This window comes from Euprymna scolopes, chromosome 6, assembly GCF_053919585.1.
Source record: "Euprymna scolopes isolate OS-2025 chromosome 6, ASM5391958v1, whole genome shotgun sequence".
In the NCBI taxonomy this organism is placed as follows: Eukaryota; Metazoa; Mollusca; class Cephalopoda; order Sepiida; family Sepiolidae; genus Euprymna; species Euprymna scolopes.
The window spans coordinates 62519537-62539853 of record NC_136487.1 but is presented as its reverse complement, the minus strand read 5'-3'; the positions used below and the strand labels follow the sequence as shown (position 1 = coordinate 62539853).

At 35.2% G+C, this 20317-nt stretch overlaps 1 protein-coding gene across 1 annotated transcript in view; it reads right to left on the bottom strand.

Moving 5' to 3' along the window:
- LOC145277658 (monocarboxylate transporter 12-like) overlaps positions 1–1157 on the bottom strand; it is a 186837-nt gene extending 185680 nt beyond the window's left edge. The window contains exon 1 of the mRNA XM_080129291.1: positions 915–1157. The gene's annotated coding sequence lies outside the window, so the exon portion shown is untranslated. The remainder of the gene's footprint in view (positions 1–914) is intronic.
- Positions 1158–20317: the final 19160 nt, after the last annotated feature.

Here is a 20317-nt window from a genome sequence, read left to right as displayed (position 1 = left end):
GATCCTAAACTCTATACCTTATTATGAAATGTGGCATATATATTCTAGAAAAGAGGATGAATAACGTGGGCACATTTATTTGTAAAGTTTACCATTTACCATTGAAACTTTACCACACTCCTCGAAAGAAAGAAAAACACATTAAAGTTTAAAAGTAATGATATAGTTGCTGCTAAGTTACGTCCTGGTATACCATATATATATATATATATATATATATATATATATATATATAGTTGGGACGATTAATTGGAATCAGAAAAATCGGGAGATTTGAAGGTATCATCAGAATCGAAAAAATTGTGCCTATTGTTCGATGCCAAAACGATTCTTTTAAATGTTTTTTTTTTTTTAATTATTTGATTTCGTTTAAAGCAGAACCTCCTGTTGCTTATAACAATAAAATAATAAATATTTATTGATTTTAAATTACCCGTAAAACTAAAATCGAAAGAACCCCCCCCCCCACAAGTGTATTTTAACGTTTATGGAAATACCTACACATTTAGCATGTGTTTTACGGTAACTGGGGGGAAATTAACAAACCTATAGTTAAATATTTGGAGATTTGTAATGAATCAGAATCGGTAACTTTATCGGAATCGGGAATTTAGTACGGAATCAGTAATTGTATCAGAATCGGAAAAATATTGGAATCGTCCCATCACTAATATATATATATATATATATATATATATATATATATATATATATATATATATATATATATATATACATACATACACACACTCAAATTTGTATTATTTCACTGTATTGAAACAAACAACCAAAAACAAAACTAAATAAAAAAGACTTAAAAACGGAATGTATATTTTTTCGAATCAAATGTAATTTAAAAAGCGTCTTACGTAAAATCAAATCTTTTACAATCGAGTACTAATCTTTCTTCCTACCTTGCATGTAGAGCGCGCCAAACGCTGATATTCTGATATTCCCGTATCTACAACAGCTGACAAGCGTATGAAGTTGTGTACGTTCCACATAATCAGACTTAGAGACGTGACCTGCATGAACTAATAATACTGGTCATCTTAAAACAGCGGTGCAGGTGTAAAGTCCATCAGTCACTGAGAAATGACAGTCAGAAAAACACAAATGAAATTAACACAAAAAAAAACAAATAAACAACAAAAATAAACATAAACCCCCCTCCCCCCCCCCCAAAAAAAAATGGGTCGGTGAACTTCGCCATGAGCGTCATATCGTGTGACAAAAGTAATTACGACCCGGATTTGACTTTTGAAACATTTGTTTCTTAACGAAAGTATAATGCGGTGTGTGTGTGTGTGCGCGCGTGCGTGTGAAGATGGTGTGTTGATGTCAGAAAGTTATGTGTGCATGTGTTAGAATATTTATGTATACGCCATATGCATATTTATGCGTGTGGTTTAGCTAGAAAGAGTGTAAGTTATGATATACAATATTAAGGGTATACGCTAGAAATAGTATCTGCGCTCGCGCGTCTGTGTGTGTGTGTGTGTGTGTGTGTGTACACCAGAAATAGAGCGTGTTTATGGAGAAGTAAGAAAATGTGTATACGCGCACATGAATACAAGCGTGTGTATAAGTAGGAGCAGGACAAATACTACTTCCTGCATGTATTTATGTGTGTGTGTGTGTGTGTGTGTGTGAGTGAGAGAGAGAGGGGGCGTGTGTGTGTGTGTGCTTGTGTCTGTAAAAGAGAAACTAAAACTGTGTTTGTGAGCCAGTGTAGGTAGGTGGTGGGTGATGTGCGGACTTGTGTATGTTAGTAAGCAAATAGGTAATGAGTGTGTGCGTGAGCTAGAAATAGAGTACGTATTTGCGTGCGTAAGTTTTACTTGACCCCTGCTCTCTCTCTCTCTCTCTCTCTCTCTCTCTCTCTCTCTCCTCGCTAGTAGAGATAAGAAGGTTCTTCTTCTTCCAATCCATTTACCACATTTTCAAATTGCTACAAACTCGTTTAACAACAACAACAACAACAACAACAACGAGGCTGTGGCGAAATAATCTCTATAAGGAATTGCACGAACGGAATTAAAAGAAAATAAGAACAGCTGTCTATGAGATACGTCCAAGCGTGACAGACCAACGCAAATACTTATTCAAGCTTAAACGTGACAGACACACGTGCGGAGACAGCCTCTCATTAAATGAGTCTAGAGATATGTGCGCTTCCGCTTCTTCGCTATGAAAATTTTACTTGAAACTGACATGTGACCGACAAACCGACAGACAAAATCTCTCACAGAAATGCGAGGGCAGGATTAATCTTTAATCTGAGGATTCTTCGTGGACAAATACTGAAACGGAAATTAGATGTTTTATTTCTGTCTCTACCTGCATGGATCTTGTTCTCATCAAATTTGGTCTTTGGTTCTCGCCCCTTTTGAAGAGTTGGACAACAGAAGAGAGAAAAAAAAACATTTTTTTTTTTTTTTTTTTTTTTTTTTTTTACAAAATTTACATATGCCAAATTAATGGTTAATATGGTTAAATTTGGGATCAGTTTTGTCCTTAAATATTAAACCCTTATTAATCCCTCGCTGTGTATCGAATGGATAACATAATAGTTAAATAAGGTCCATACAAAATTTCAGCCAGATCCGTTCAGTAGTTTCTGAGAAAAAGTGGAACAGATAGAGAGAAATACTAGAAGAAATATATATATATATATATATATATATATATATATATATATATATATATATATTTATATAATTTCATTTTCAACTCTATAGTTGTTGGTTCGATCCCGGGTTTGTAATGAGCGCCAGTCTAGCCACACTGAAGAGCTGCGATACAGCAAAACAGTCTGTGTGAATGACATATATACAGGGTGACCCCCCCCCAAAAAAAAACGGATCCCAACTCTAATTATGCCCCGTTTCTTAGTGTTTTGTCCGAATGAAATGAAACTTTGGCCATAACTAGTTTATTATATTCAAAACATCACATCAAAACACTAGGGTCTTTGGCCTTTTTTTCTCCGTTCTACAGCATATCTTCTAGATGGCCTCCATTTAGCTTTTGTTTTTTTGTTTTTTTTTTGGGGGGGGGGTCACCCTGTATGTCTATCCCGTGATGAAAAAGTTGAGGAGTAAAACACGTGTCTTTTCCTAGTCTCCAGACGGAATAATTTCAGGTAGTGAAAGGAAGCAAGAACGCAAATAGCAAGTCAGACAGCCACTCCACATAAAATTCGAAATAAATCGTTCAGTCTATGATAAAAAAAAGAAACTTTGTTAACAGAAATGATAATAATAAATTATATAGAAAACACATTATAAATGTAATTCTATAATTGTATATGAATAGTTAAGTAATATATCTAGATGTGTAGTTAGTCCGAACATTGGCGAAGTATTATTTTTTGTGCAATTTTTAATTGTACGGATGTACACTAGTAAATGACACTGACACTGTCCCCCCTTTCTCTCTTGAATATAATGGATACCCCCTGTAAGAGTGTCTATCCGTGTAACTGTGAAGCACGGGTTGTGCAATCCTTCAATCACACTTCTCCTGAGTCGGCATTGCTTGATTCCAATAGCTAAGGAAAAGTCAAGGATGACTAGAAACAATACCAAGATAAGTGGAGAGCCCATACAGCACCTGGTATTTCCAAATGATTACCCATTTTAATACTGATTTAACGTTGCTTAAAACTTCGGTGATCTAAGGGAGACCGGTGTGCTAACGTGATTATACCGTACACTAGTAAACAAAACAAACAAAAAGAACGAAAACTTTGATTCCCCTTTATCTTGCAAACATTTAATCAGATAAATTTTGAAGTACCTGCGTAACCTACTCGACTATAGAATTCGTACTGATCGTTTATCGTCTGACTCCTTTCATATACACAAACCAAATACATCGACTTTTGTTTTTCTTGTCTTTTTTTTTCATATAAGACGCATACACACACAAAAGGATTATGTAAAATCTTGAACGTCCTTGCGCCAGATTGATGGAGTACTGCGGTAGACCAATTCTTTGATTCTATTAGATTATCTCGATGTCGGCTTATCCCAGACACAACTGAAGTCTTGATGGCGTGCAGTAGTTCGTTCTTTCTCTTCTTAGTCGTTGTTGTCATTTTAATAACAGTGAATGTAAAGGTTGTTAAATAATGACAGCATACGATTATTTAGGGATTTAACAATGCTTTTATGGCTTTTCTTTTTCTATTTCACAGTATAATCTTAACCCTTCCAGAGAGAGAGAGGCTGTGCCAATTCCAATACATCTCTCTCTCTCTCTCTGTTTCGGAAAAAGAGAAAGATTTTCTCAGCTTATCTACTACGTATCTATGGAAACTTCCCACCTAAGACACAATAAGCCAATACGTACCCCAATATATATATATATATATATATATATATATATATATATATATATATATAAATTCTAATCTTTGTCTTCCTTACTTAATTTTATGAGAAATACCATTTTTACTATTAATTTTACACACTCAATTTCACTAGATTAGTATAGTTAGTAAAATTCCTTTCTCAACCTAAATGGAGCGTAGACAGTGGGTCCTGGGTTCACTTTCTACAGCCTCGTAACTCTCGCTTCTTTTATTTTGTTCTTCAGTCTTCCAATTCTATAAGCGATTTTCTGACAAAGGGGGGAGAATTGCTGTTTTTTAAATTTATCCATATAACATTTATCGGTGGCTAGTTTTTGACAATGAAGTAATATTTATTTTTTAGTTCTTCATATCAAGTGACTGCATGCTTTGACTTGAGCGATTTCCGTTAAGAAAAAAAAAACAAAAAAAAAGAAAACAGGAGACACCAAACATTTTTCACAAATAATTTTCTAGATAATTAGCGAGTGTGAACACCGGAAAGTTCGAATCTAGTTCGTTCTACTTTTACTTAGTATGTTGTCAACCTTCATGTAGTCCCTCCGGTAAGAATATGATGTCTTTCTAGAAATTATTTTGACTAGAAAAATACCTGGGAAACCAATGCCAACAATAAAATCATCGGATTCATAAAATATGATGATCTTTAAAGTGAGTACAGGGTGAAACAATAAAATTTTCGCCGTAGAAAAGGCGACACGATTCCATTTCCCTTTGATGAAATCCGGTTTTTTTTTCTGTTGCAGACCATTATCTGCTAGTTTGCCAGTTGTGTACAAATCACAAGAGCCATAGGAACCTCCTATCATGTCTGAAAGTGACTTGTGAAATCTGCTAGAAAGTCAACACCAAAGTGTACCGTGATGTGCTGAAGAGTGTGGTGATCCACTGGTGTAATCAGGTGGCTGCTGGCAGACCATGGGTGTGGCAGCAGGACTCTGCAACGGCCCACAAGTCCAAAAAGACCTAGTCTTGAACTCAGGAGGAGTACTACGACTTTGTACCCTTCTTTCACTGGCCCCTCTCCTCTACCGACCTGAGACCCTGGACTACTTCGTTTGTTCATACGTTAAGAACATCACAAACATGACCTCCCACAACACGAAAGCCAGCCTGATCGCCGCCATCCGTTGAGTATTCGCCGAACTTCCGCCCGCGCTTGTGGAAAAAGCATACTCTCAGTTCCGGGCTTGTATCGAGGAGGGGATTGAGGCTGAAGGCGGCTACATTGAATAGATGTCAGCTTTATTACATGATCAAGTTACTTAAATTGATATTTTCAATAAGTTTTGAAATAAAGCTGTAGTGCTGTTTTCTTTAGGGTGACAAATTTATCGTTCCACTTTGTATTTCATGTTTTGGACTTGCTGTTCTTGACATTTCTTAATCACATTTTTTTTTCCTTTTATTTTGTTTTTGAGCACCGTGTTGATTTTATTGATATTTGATCGTCTCTGACGAGCAACTAAATAGACAAAAGACAATGTTCTTCGTTATGAGTTGCGAAACGCGCGTAAGACGGTAAAGGAAAACATATAGACATTAATCGAAATATAAAAAAAAAATTAAAATTTTGATTCTAGACTGATTCTTTTCTTTTGTCACTGGAATGCAACGAACCAGTATATGAAGCTGGAAACGTAATTTCATTAAGCTGTTACACAAATAATTTGGACGATGTTGTAAGGGATATATACCATCAAATAATTTTATACAAACTCTGAAATTGTATATATATCTTAGGGATGGGACGATTCTAATATTTTTTTCCAATACGATTCCCGATTCCGATACAATTACCGATTTCGGTTCTATGTAAATCTAAATATTTAACTATAAAATTGTTATTTTTCACTATTATTGTAAAAAACATGTGCAGATTTTTTCTCAAACTTAAGGATACACTTGTGAAGGAGGATCTATCGATTTTAGTTTTACTAAAAGTTCAAAATCAATATATATTCATTGTATATATTATTACTATTAGCGGTGGAATATTTTTCCTTTAAGAAAATCAAATAAAAATTCAATTAGGAGAATCGTTTTTGGCATCGGCAAATAGGCACAAATTTTTCTGATTCCGATACCTCCCCAAATTCTGATTTTTCGATCCCCGATTCCGATTAATCGTCCCAACACTGATATATATAATTATAAAACTCAAATGACCTTGTAACGAGTGATATCACCCACTTTCTGATTTACGACATCCGGTTGCGCATGCGCGCATAAACATTAACCCATAACAACGTAAACAAATAAACACAAATCGCTTCTTTTGCAGATTTTGACCTGCGCACTGAAATTTTTAACGTTATTATTTCGAAATTTTTATTTAACATGGGAAGAGTGGGGGTGTTTTGCAACTATTCTTTATTACAACTATACTGTCGCTATTTTAGTAAAGCCAATACTACTACTACTACTACTCTCTCTCCGTCCCTTTTCCTTCCTTCCTTCCTTCCTATTTTTTGTTTACATTTCTACATACAAAATAGTTGTGAGAACGGTGAATTTGTTGGCATATTTACTAATCTGCTTCAATATCAGTTTTATTCTATTTTATTTATTTAGGTTTTATTTTTTGCTTCAGGTTTTATTAATTATTTTCTTTCTTTTTTTTTTACATTTTAAGTTTCTATAACTTGGTTGAAGGATTCCAATATGGCTTTTTCATTCTTATATTTCTCAACCTGTAGGTTCATGTACGATTTTGCTGCTAAATGACTTTCGCGGGCGTTCGATTCGTAGGAAAATCGTGTTTAATTTTTGAGCGATTATTCGGAAAAATAGGTAACTTTACACGAATAGGGAGGATTTTTTTCATGTTTGAGTGATCCGTCCGTAATTTTTCATTTTAATAAACTTTCATAGAAATGTTTCTGTTATGTCAAAAAAAAAAAAACTATTTTCTTTACGTCACAAGTGTCACGCTCATACATGAATTCCATAGCTAATATAACATACTGACCCAACGGGTCACGGGTAGTCTAGTATATATATATACATATATATATATATATATATATATATGTATAATCACATTGACAGACCAGTTTTTGCTAGATAACCGAAGTTAAGCAACAATGAGCCTGGCCAGTACCGAATGGATGACCATTTATGAATGCCAGACGTATGTACCGTGCCTGAACATAGAGAGTATCAGGTTGGTATCTGAGGGCGCGTTTAATCCACTGTGAGGAATGCACACTCAGTCTTTGTTAAGACATGTGTGTCGAAGAAGGAAAAACTACGATGTAAAAACCTGAGATCGACTGTCTGCTCTGTATTATGACAGCCGTTGCACCGACTGAGGTTAGCAGTTGTACCAAAAAGTATGGATGGTTCTACACAAAGCCTTTACCACTATAAACAAATCATCTGTGTGAATTTCCGAATAACTTAGTTGTTGTGGCAGACTTCATAAAAATCGACGGGAGTATTCATCATATATTAGATGAAGATTGGTGATTTTTGTTTAGATTATTTATCTCACTATTCTCATATTTTGTTATTTTAACCTCGTTTCGGCCTATATAATCCTCGGCCTTCAAATGCATTTATTCAAAACTCAGGAATTTTGAATTAAACCCTTCATTTGATCAACGTGTATAGATTTTCTCGCTTCAACCATAACCGAATAGAAATGTTAAGTATTACATTATTTTTAATTAGTATCGACTGAATAAGAATTGAACCTCCACACACTCATTTAGAACTGATCGCTCATCAACGCCTTTATCCGTTGCGTCACGAGCCCCTGTGAACAATTTTTGGTATGAATTTGGGGAATTTTAAACGAACCTTGTCTAGATGAGTTGTAGCACGCCGGAGGAATAAAGTTCCAATGGTCTCAGGGTATGGAAATGTGAAGTATGTGCTTTCAGCTCTTCTCAGCATTGTTTCTAGTCACTCTTCGGTCATTCCTTGCCACTAGATCCAAGCGGTGCCGATTCAGGAGAGGTGTGGTGGTTGCGAAACCCTTGCCTCACAATTGCACGCGCAGCTACCCTTACAGGGGTGTCCATCGTCTCTTGAGACTGGACGAAGGTATCGGAGTTTGATGACTCCTTGGCGTAAATACCTATAGGACTGGCGCTTAACCCCAGTTTGATATAATTCAGCAGAAACGATGTTGCAAACCACCCTCATGAGAGGATGCTATTCTCTTGTAGTTTATACTTTTAGTAATGCCAGACATTCATTTATACGCATGGGTCATACATTTTCTCGTCATATAACAATAAAAATTACCCGAATGGTTATCGATGTGGTCAATGGAATCGCCAAACTGAGATTGAATTCGGCCTGGAGAATCTGTTACGTTTGTTTTTGAGTTAATACGGGGTAAGAAATTTCTAAAACAACGGAACATTCAGAAAGTCGTTGGGTAATCCGATAGTGTCTCCACGACCTTTGGCTGGAATACAAGTATAATATCTTAGCTCTCTTTTGTTGTGGGTCGGGGTGAGAATTTTTCATTGACTGAGAAATTTTACAATTTTTATCCCATCCAGGATTTTTTTTTTTTTTTTTTTTTTTTACATAAGTCCTACTTTGTGTTTAAACCTCATGGGGAAGCAAGTAAATAGATTCGCCATCAAAAATTCATCGTTTTCGTTTTGCGATTGCCTGGAAGTCTTTTTTACATGCAATTTTTTTTTTTTTTTGCTTTTCTTAAACTGTCAGTTGTTTTTATGAAATAATGTTTGAATAGGATTTCTATGTCGGCGAGTAAAAACTGTTTCCATCAGCTGTTACGCACACGCGCACATTCATGCTAACAGCGATGAATAATTTTGTTTTCACACGGACACTTATTCTATTTTCAGACTTATCGTATGTTGAACATAATACAACTGAACCACATGTAAACATTTAAATACCTTCATAACTATGCATACATACGCATGTGCAGATTCAACAACCACACATGCGTCTTTAAATAAACGTATTTTGTTATTTAAGACAAATTTGCATGCCTTCTTTTTATTATTATGCGTAGTATTTATCGGTGTACATCCTCTGTTAATAAATGACGGAGAAGGAGGTATGCTTCATCAGTGTTTGCAATCGTATTCTTATTCATATAACATAACGTTTCGACCGGCGAAGTTAAAAGTTAAAAATATGGAAGAAAACATCCGAACTGAGAAAGTAAAAAAAAAAAAAACATTATACGAAAGAAAAACGTATTAATCGGTAGCAATTAAGTTATCTAATGTAAACTTCAATAAATGTCGCATTTATTGCATGTCAGGATAACCTAGATGCAAACAGAATCATATATAAGGCAGGGACGGGTGATATAAGGGCAAGACAGAGCTAACAAAGGTCAAAGTCCGAAGACAAAACAGGAATCAAATAATGACATGACGTCGCGTTTTCAAGCGAGAGAAACGAAAGTTTCCAATCAGTCTCTCTTGGGAAGCCATAAGACCGAGTCATGTAGCGTGGCACTATTTCTTTGTGCCACTGTTTCTAACACACTCTGCAGCATGGACCAGTGGCAATTTGGCCATGAGCGTAGAGATACAAAGAAATCCCTTCCCATAATTCCCTTGCTATCTTTCTGTCTCTTTCCTGCACGACCACCATGATGTGAGAACGCATAGTCTGTCTCTCCGTAAATGAGGGGGGCCACCCCCTCCCTCAACACTAGTTAGGGTAGGTTAGTTAGCTTTGAAAAGCCTATTGTTCACTTTTAAATTGTTTTTTTTTTTGTAATATATATTGTATCTCTAATGTAAAATAAAATAGTTATACCTTATGTATATTACAATTGTGTCGCGTGTCATTTTTTTTTTTTTTTGTGTCTGCCATGAATGCCTTCATAAATGTCTGAAGTCGAAAGGCGGCCCTGAGGACAAAGAGATGAAGATTCCCACCAGAATGCCACCAGGGTGAAGAGATCATCTTGAGAAAAGAAAGGAGCCACACCCAGATCCAACATCTCAGGTATGATTTTCTTCTTGCTACACAGACCCTAATGACTGGCCCATCTTCACTTCATATCTTCATGAGACCGCTTTAAGACATTTACTATAACACGTCTGTCGGTCACACATCAGTGACCGGCTGATAGTGGTATAGTAGAAATAATGTAGAAAACTGATAATCTAAGCGGATGCTACCGATGTCTCTGTCTGAGTCTCTCAGTTCTTAAGTAAATAATTAAGATATATTTCTCTCTCTCTCCATAAGTAAATTATCTCCATTAAAACCTTGAAGAAACTCGGTGAACGTCTCCCTTGTGCCTTTCATGCATGAAAAGTTTAATTCGTCCCAGTTAAACAAATGAGGCGATCAACAACGACTACACGAAACGGCCATTCATGAAAAGAAGGGAAAAACGAGGACGGCAAAGTCGGTCATTAATAGGGCTATGACAACAGCATATTCTTTTCAGCGTTTTGACTCTCGGGTATATATTCGACACAGTTAATCAAATAAAGAACCACATCACTATATTAAAGCATATAAGATATAAACGGATACACACTCGAGAGTCAAAACAACGAAAAGAATATGCTGTTGTCCTAGCCCTAGTCATTAACGATTGAAGAAGAAAAAAGAAAAGAAAAAAAGTAATTCACATGTTATATCTATAACGAACATTTAAGCTTGTCGTTGCCTGTCTATTTTAATAAAGTCGTATTCCTCTATGTACCTTTTTGTATATATTAATCAAACTGTGAACACTGTCTCACAAATAGATTTTAATACTAAAAAGGGATTGTCATATATTTTCATTCTTGCATGATTTCTATATATACTATTGATTCAAAATGAATCAACATTCAAGAGGTTATCTCATTTGCAAATTACATCAAAGAAAATCTGTTTTAATATTTAGCTCTAAATTTTTAATAGAAATTAGTAATAGAATATAAAGCCGGTTTATTTATTTTTAATTTAATTAATATTTAATTTACTTTTAATTATTAGTATAACCAACATCTGCCGCGATTAAAAGCGAAAGTAAGTTTTCCTTTAACCTATGAGTTATTTCCATGTTTGAATTTCATAGATGCTTTATGCTTCCAAAAATCCCAAATATGGTCAACTTTCAAGAAAATTGTAATGACTTAGAATATTTGGCGTATCTTAAATAGTATGTAACTAAATCTTCCTCCCCCCCCCCCCGCAGTATGTTTTTTTTTTTTACCTAACAATGCCAGGTACGTACATCTAGTTAAAAATAATTAGAAACCGATTGCTTGAATTAAACGTGAAAGTCACGTAAACGACATGATTGTTAAAAGTCGTATAAAGAACATTTTATTGATTGTTCATTTATAAAACATATTTCTACCCTTCTCTCTTTTTTTAATGACAGAGCCAATATATATCGTAAACCGTATGCTTATTTTTTAAAATAATAAAAAAAGCAATATGGAAATGTGTCGACCATCAGTAAATGGTAACAGACCTGTTTATCCAGTTGAAGTAGTCTGTTTTTATGTTGTAGACAAAAATAGTGTATACGTGCTTCTTACTGATACAGATTCTAGTGTTGTCATAATACCAGCAAAGAGACAAGACAGGACATTAAAAAAAATGTCCAAATCTGTTAAACTGCACAGCTAATTGTATGTTAATTCTTTTATTCGGCAATGTTGAATCAACACTTAACGTCTGTACGCATCTACGAGTTAACTGGAACATGTGTGCCGGCAATGCAGACTATTTTTTTAAAGCATTTCTGCGAAAATATAAGTTTATTATGTTGTTTTCGCAACGACGACTTTATCAAAAACGTAACACATGATGCGATTACGACTGCTTCTTTTCGTTTATTGCGAGTGAATCTAGAAACGATATGAGTTTGCCCAAAAAGAGTTCGACATATTTCGAGTTAGATATAATATTTATTGTTCTTGGCCTTCGGGCCTGGATCAAAGTGTAGTATAAACTGTTGACTTTGTTTAGTCCTGGAGTGACAAGGATGACCAACGACCCCCACAATCCCCCCTTTTGAGTTGGCCATGTGCCTAAGTTTTTTTGTTCATCGTTGATTTTGACTGTATTTTTAACATGAATAAAGGATTTAATATCTCAAAGTGTAGTATCTGTTCCGGCAGATACTGCAAGCAAAGACCCTATGTGGGGGCGACCCCACAGATAAGACCTTGGTCAATGTAGGGGCAACCCTTCATACCAATTGTCACTATCCAGCTCCACCGGGGAGTTGGTCCCCATTTCCCCTTTACTCCTCACTTTAAAAATCGGCCTTGTGCCTAATTTGCTCGGTGGGGGAGCAAATAAATACCATCTGTTCCGGCAGATACTTCAAGCAAAGACCATATGTGGGGGCGACCCCACATATAAGACCTTGGTCGATGTAGGGGCAACCCTTCATACCAATTGTCACTATCCAGCTCCCCTACTCCCCGAGGAGTTGGTCCCAATTTTCCTTTCACTCCTCACTTTAAAAATCGGCCTTGTGTCTAATTTGCTCAGTGGGGAGCAAATAAATACCTCAAAGTGTAGTATCTGTTCTGCAGATGCTGCACTTAAGATAATTTGTACCTGTCAATAAAGGGGAAACCCTCTATACTGGGACAATTATTATTTTTGGTAACCAGAATGTCTGCCCCCTTTTTGCCTACTTTTAGGGGAGCTGGTTTTTACCCCACATTAAAAACGGCCTTGTGCCTAATTTGCTTTGGTGGGGAAGCAAATAAATACAATAATATTTAAGCAGAGAATTTTTCAACCCTATAAAAATGCTTTTTGCATCTACAATGTATTTGGTTCAAAACGCTCCCAAAGATGGATTCCCGATCATGTGTATGATATATATAATTTCCTCAAACCTTTGGCCTTGATAGAGGGGAAACTAAAACTTGCTGCTATGGTTTCAAATGATCTGCAATAACAGCAAATGATTCCAAATATTTATCATATGTTATATCTCCACTCTTATGGAAATAAGGTACGATTATGAATACCTCCAGTATCAAATAATCTTTATACACTGTAAAATTTACTTTATGTATGAAAACCAAAGAGAGGAGATATATTTGAAATCAAGTCTCCCCTTGCTGTTATTTACGGTAATTTGAAACCATAGCAATAAGTTTTAATCTCCCATCCATCAAGGCCAATGTTTTTGGGGAAATAGCATATATTTCGTAATTCATATGCAAAACTAGGGAAACAACTAACTATGATTGAAACATTTTATGGCTGTAAGAAAGTGCCAAAAATAGGCTCTGGATGATGGATGATCTCCTTAATGTGCAACTTTGAAGGCAAAGGTCGCATAGCCGACTACACAATTCCAACGAGCCTTCGTTTTTTAAATTCTGATCAATAGTCGCTGAGATTTGGAACATATAAAATTGCTAAAAAACGTGATATATATATATATATATATATATATATATATATATATATATATATTATAGAGAGAGAGAGAATAAATGACAAAAAGGTATATTCCAAAATTCATAATGTTGACCATCTTATAATTTATTCCTTTAATTCAGTTGACTTATACAATTCTTGGCAGTATCTGTTTCGTAGCGCAAAATCAATCACTTAATTAGTATATCAATCAGTGAATCTATTATGCCCTTAATTTATCAGAAATAGCAACGATGAATCCGTCTAAAAGAATTGGAATGTGATTTGACATGGTGAAAATCCGAAAATTGGAAGAGAAGCTGCAGTTACCTTTATATTTTTCCATTACGCCATATTGAATTTTTATCAAAAAAAGGCATTAAACCCAACTATTTGCACTAACAATTTTAATTAATTTATGAATCTTCTACCAAAATATTCTATTTAATAATTAGTAAATTAGCCAATCAAATGAGGTATAGTTTGTTTACATTAAATTTGCAGTTTTTGAAAAAAAAAAATTAAAAGTGCGGATTTTCTTTTTTTTTGTGTATATATATATATATATATACCCGTAGCTGAATTGAATATTGAAATGCTCATATCTTTGTTTCTATGGAACAAAACTACATGAAAATTTGCAGGCTTTTTGAAGATTGTATACTATTCTATGGTTAAAATTTTATGATAATTGGTAAAAAAGATCTATATTTTCAAACCAATAAAATATACCCAAATTTGCCTACATTTTTATATATGGTGTCCTGGCAGGCTAGCTTCAGTTTTGTTGCTTTAGGATGAATTTTGCCTAGGGCTTTTTTTTTTTTTTTTTTTTGCTTGGTTGTCTCCACTGTGGCCTTGCGAAACCACTAATATATATATATATATATATATATATATATATATATATGTTTGTCTTACCGCCCTCCCCTCGTTGAAAATGAGGTTCCACCTACTGAATCAACTGTCTGACGATGACATGTTAATATTGATGACAAGAACTGTCTTTCCTTTTTGTTTATATCCAAAGCGAATTAATTGCACTGACATGATTTATATTTGGTGTTAGCATTTATAGTTCTAGCCATCTATTATCGTATCTCTTTTCAGTCATCTTCTCCACATACAAGGCATATTACGATTTGGACGTAAGCAGTGAAGGGGTGGGATTTCGTTGCTAAATGGGTTTGTTGAAGGTATGTACGTTGAGGATGTACAAGTGCGATGAGTTCATAAGAGCATATTAAATTGAAATAGTTGTAAAACAGACACAGATATGCAGCATTGGGGCAACGGGAAAAGGGTTAGAGCTTAGTTGACAGTGTGGGACCTAGTAGATGGGACTCTTCTTTCAACCCTACCCGAGAGGGGGAGGTTAGTAGTAGATGTACCGGATCAGATATGGCAACAATACTCCATGTGAGGGCAAATGATGGCTTTGTAGAGGTACAGGGTACTCTCAGGTGTAAGTAATCTTCTAGCTCGATAATGGGAACCCACCTTCTTTGCAGCAGCCTTCGAAATGTCTTAAATGCATTTGTTCCAGTTCATGTTGCCTATGAATTTTAAGCCGAGGCGTTTGAAGGAAGAGCTTCCAGGTAGGATATTATAAGTCATGGCTTTCGATCGTTGAGAAGGCTTCTTGTAATTGTTAAAGGAAAATAACAGTAGCGCAGAGATAGATTCGAAACGCTTTTTTTTTCTGTGAGAAAGAAGAAATAGGGAATAGTAAAGGTTCCTGCCCACTAGATTTCGAAGCCGGTTTCGTACACGGTCAATGCTGGAAAGGTTGCAGTATTCACTAAATAAATCTACACATTGATGCATTTGGTTTTAAAATAAAAGTTTGTGCGTGACAATACTTATCTATATGCTATTAGCATTTAAAAGTAGTAACGCAGCGAAATATAAGAACTTGGTCATTGGTCCCCCTGGAAGTTCCCACTACAGCAAAGAACTCCGATGCGAAGATATTTTTATTTACCCAACATCCGAGCAGCATTGTCCATCACCATCGACAGGGTTACGATGCTTCCGTTCAGTCTCGAAAGACAAAGGATACCCCCTGTAAGGGCAGTTGCGCATGTAATTGTGTGGCAGAGATTGCGCAATTCTCAACTACACCTCTCCTGAATCGACACTGTTTGAGTCCAGTAGCAAGGACAAGTTCAGGACGACTGGAAACAATGCCGAGATAAGCAGAGAGCACATACAGCACCTGGATGTCCCAAATGATCACACATTTAGTACTTACAAGGTTCAACATTGCTTAACTTCGGTGATCCAGCGGGAACCGGTGTGTCAACGTGATTATGCCTATAGGGTTAAAGACACAAACTGACAAGTTCAAATCCAGTTCGCCCCATAGAAACACTTGCCAATCTTCACGTGGTCCCTCTCGTAAGTACCCGATGTGTTCTAGAAAGAATTCAAACTAGAAATATATCAGGGAAATGAATGCCAACAATAATAATCTGATTCATATATAAATCTCGCCAATGAATCACGTACTACTCTTATTTACTAATACTCACATTCATGTGTTAGGAAAGCTTCTTCTTTCAAGAAGATGAATTTAGGAAAGATTAAATTTATAAGCTGTCTCCAGTCGCACTTACATCCCTATCAGGGAAGATAATTTTATGGCGTTAGTTTTTGTGAGAAGGTGTCACCGTTCTTCCTCATATAACGCCTGGTATTGATAACCATCCTGTACTAACCAGGCTCAATGTCGTTCAAGTTCGATGATTTAAGGTGAACTAGTGTATTAACGTGAGTATTCCGTAGTTGGCGTGTTACTATTGGGAGTATGCTCCTGGCAAAAGTTACTTTCTTTCATACAAATAAAAGAGAAACGCAAAAACAGAGACCTACATTGTGATCAAACGCATACAAAAATGTAAACACGTGATTGGGTAAAAAAAAAAAAATAGAAAAAAAAAGAAGAAAGATTATAACAATTGAATGATTAGCTGAAAATAATGCATTATTAAGAAACTAATTGAAATGCTGATGCAAATCAACAAATACCCAAAATGAACCGGGGTTTAATCCTCGAGTAATCCTGGGAAAGTCCACAATACATTGTAGTCTACACTGCAGTGCGGAGAACCCACGGTTGATTTTATGAAAAGTTTATATAATGGCTTGAATTAAAGAAAAAAATCCAATGGTTTAATTGTGCCCTGAACAGAAGCATTCCTTTCTAACGCGATCCTGTCTTATGAAAGATTACTGTTGATTTTATACATCAGACCCTTCTGCTTATGCGGTGATAAAGCTTCACAAAATGCAGTTGTGATGTTAGGTTGCATCAGTGTTAACTTTGGTCAAAATCGGACGGTTCCTTCTTAAATTAAATTTTTTTTTCGATTATCGATTTTAATACTTGTTGAAGATAGAGCACGTTAACCATCCTGTTATGTAGAGAAATAAATTGTGGTCGCATGCTCATATAAGGCAAGAAATGAAGACACGAAATATGCGGTTTTATAATTATAAACAAAATGCCTTTGAAGAAGGAAGAAGGATAAAAAAAACGGGTAATCTCCAAAAATACCGTTAGGGCTTACAACATGGCCGCCAGAAGAGTCACGTGATCCGGTTGATCCAAAACATGAATCGCCGTATTACGAAACCGGAAAACGCAAATTTAAAGCAAACTTTGAAAAACAAGCATAATAATTAAGTACAAAAACAGTTTTTCAATATCATAATAAATAATTTAACTAAAAACAACCTAAGATTGTTTCTCAAAGTTTGCCTATTTTTATAACAACATTATATCAACAAAAAATTAAATACAAACAAATTGTGATTGTTTGTCAAAGTTTGCCTTCAAGGCTGCGTTTTCCATTTGCACGATTCATGTTTTGGATCAACCGGATCACGTGACTCTTCTGGCGGCCATGTTGTAAGCCCTAACGGTATTTTTGGAGATTACCAAAAAACGCGCCAAAACAGTTATTTATTTACACAGAAGTATTGAATAATACAAGGTATGTTTGTGTACACGTGTATATATACAGGGCGACAAAAAAAAAAAAAAAAAAAAAACGGGCCCCAACTCTAATTCGGCCCAGTTTCTTAGTGTTCTGTTTGAATGAAATGAAACTTTGGTCATAACTAGTTTATTATATTTAAAACATCACAACAAAACACTAGGGTCTTTGGTCTTTTTTTTTTTTCTCCGTTGACTGTAAAATGCTCAGAAAAACAATTGAATGCCCTCTATTTGGGGGGGGGGGTCACCCTGTATATATATCATGCATGAAGTGAAATTTCCGTTATGGATATGAGCTCATTATATATATGTGTATGGGGTTAGAACGTCCGTTATACGTATATATTCTTGTGCATAGGCCTGTCTGGGGTTTTTGTGTGGTTGCTCGCAAGAGTTCAATAAAATGCGCGTAGAATTGTTGATTGAGTATGCGAGAGTTCCTAAAGTATATGATTCGTCTTACCTTAACGACACACGGCTGCGAGACATGTGTGCTTACATCGCAGCTCGACAAGAAAGAATATGTTCCCGTCGGCGACTCAAATGGAGAGAGAGAGAGAGAAAGAGAGAGAGAGAGAGAGAGACGGAAAACACAAGGGTAGGTAATCGGTGCGTAATTGAAATTGTGTGCGTGTGTGCAAGCGCATATCAGATCAAAAAGGCATGTGCCCATATACTTCTGTCGCATTCCGATACAGAACCTATTTAAACACGCTTCCAGACACATAAATGATATATTTGTGTGAAATTTCAAAAACATCGGTCCAGCTGTTTCTGAGTCTATAAGGAACGAACTCATATATATATATATATATATGGAAAACGAAAAAAATATATGTATAATTGTTGCATTGATCATCTTTTAAAACAAACACAAGTTATCTAAAAAAAAAAAATGTTTAACTTTTTCGTAAAAGATAAAACAAAAATTCATTATTCAAAAAATAAATTGACATGAAAAACATAGGTAGCCTCGTTGTGACTTTGATGACGAGAATTACGAGATATTTCATTTACTCCCTAACCTTGTGTTCGAGTGCATACTATTAACTGTTGATCTACGATACACCATCTCCCTTTGTCATGGCTGTTTCAATTATTCGTTGGCCTTAAAAATAAATAAGCAACCACAAATGCTAAACACTTCAACAGTATTAATTTTATAAGACGAAACTTTAGAAAAAATTGTCCCTTTTAACATAAATTTTGTTATATGGAAGATTAAAATTAAAAAAAAAACCGTAATATTTTAATGCTTGATACGTAAATTAAAATAATTTGTTGTAGAAGTCGTATATTTTTTTTTTTTATTATTATTTGGATTGTTCGGGATACTGCTCTTACCTTGAGTGCTATTCTCACAACGTTTTGGTCGATGTAACCTCCGACCTTCTCCAGGTGTATCCTGTCGAACTCGGGAATCTTCATGTCGAACTTGACCTTTTTATTTAATTCAATATTTTTTCTTTTATATATATTTCAATATTATTTTAAGTTCAATAAAAATAAGAATTCTCCACTTGAGAACATTATTTTACTGGACTTGATGCCGTTAAGAGTGGAATTAGATGGAAATTTCTTTTAGTTATTTTTGTGGATCTGGTTTGCCATCCTGTTGGAACCATCGTGCAAGCTCTTTCCTCACCAAACTGAGGTCAACGAATATGTATTCAAATAGCACTTCAGCTTAATAACCAGAAGCAGACATGATGTAGCAGAAGAAAAAAAGGTTTAACACGACGCAAAGCACTGTTCACAATACGCAGTAGACATTTCAAAATGGGGGGGGGCGTGAATTAAAAAAAAAAAACGTTTGTCTAAAATAGTATCTTCGGTTTATTGGAAAGAGCATAAAATTTCACATTGACCCCGAAAATATCGTAAAAATAGAATCAATAAAAAAAAAATTTTGATAGATTTTTAAAATTGAAAAATACTGAACTCGTAAAATTCAATTAATTTTATTACTGTTTTTTAAAAAATAAAAAAAATACTACTTCTATTACTTTTTATAGTACTTTAATAGTTGATTTTGGAAGTATAATCCATAAAGAAAATAAACAACCCACCTTTAAAAGAGAAATTACGAGTTTTTTTTTATATTTTATTCGCAGTTTCGTGTTAGGGGTGTCAAAAATTCCTACAAAAATTCTGATACACCTAGTGTATCATTTCTTCAAATTCGTTTCTTTGTGCTGCTGAAAAGCATTAATTTGATGTGCTCCAGTTACAGGAGAAGTGGGGAAACACGGGGTTGAATTTAATTATGCTGTTATGATAGGTGATTGAATGGATAACAATCAATGTACTTTATTTGGCTCTGACTTACGAGACCTTATTAGAACTTCTCTAATAGGAAAAGTATTCGTGAACACTTTCAGACGACTTTACAATCTTGTTTATTACGATTTATTGATTGGAAAATAGAAGCGTGTTTATTGCTTGTAAAGAAATCTATTTTGATTTATATTATGTGGATCGGTGAATTTTCATGGGAAAAAAAAACATTAAAATTTACAAAATTGGCGTCATATGGGCCTAACATTCAATAAGCGGTGTTTTAATTTATAGAGATTTAGTAGCTT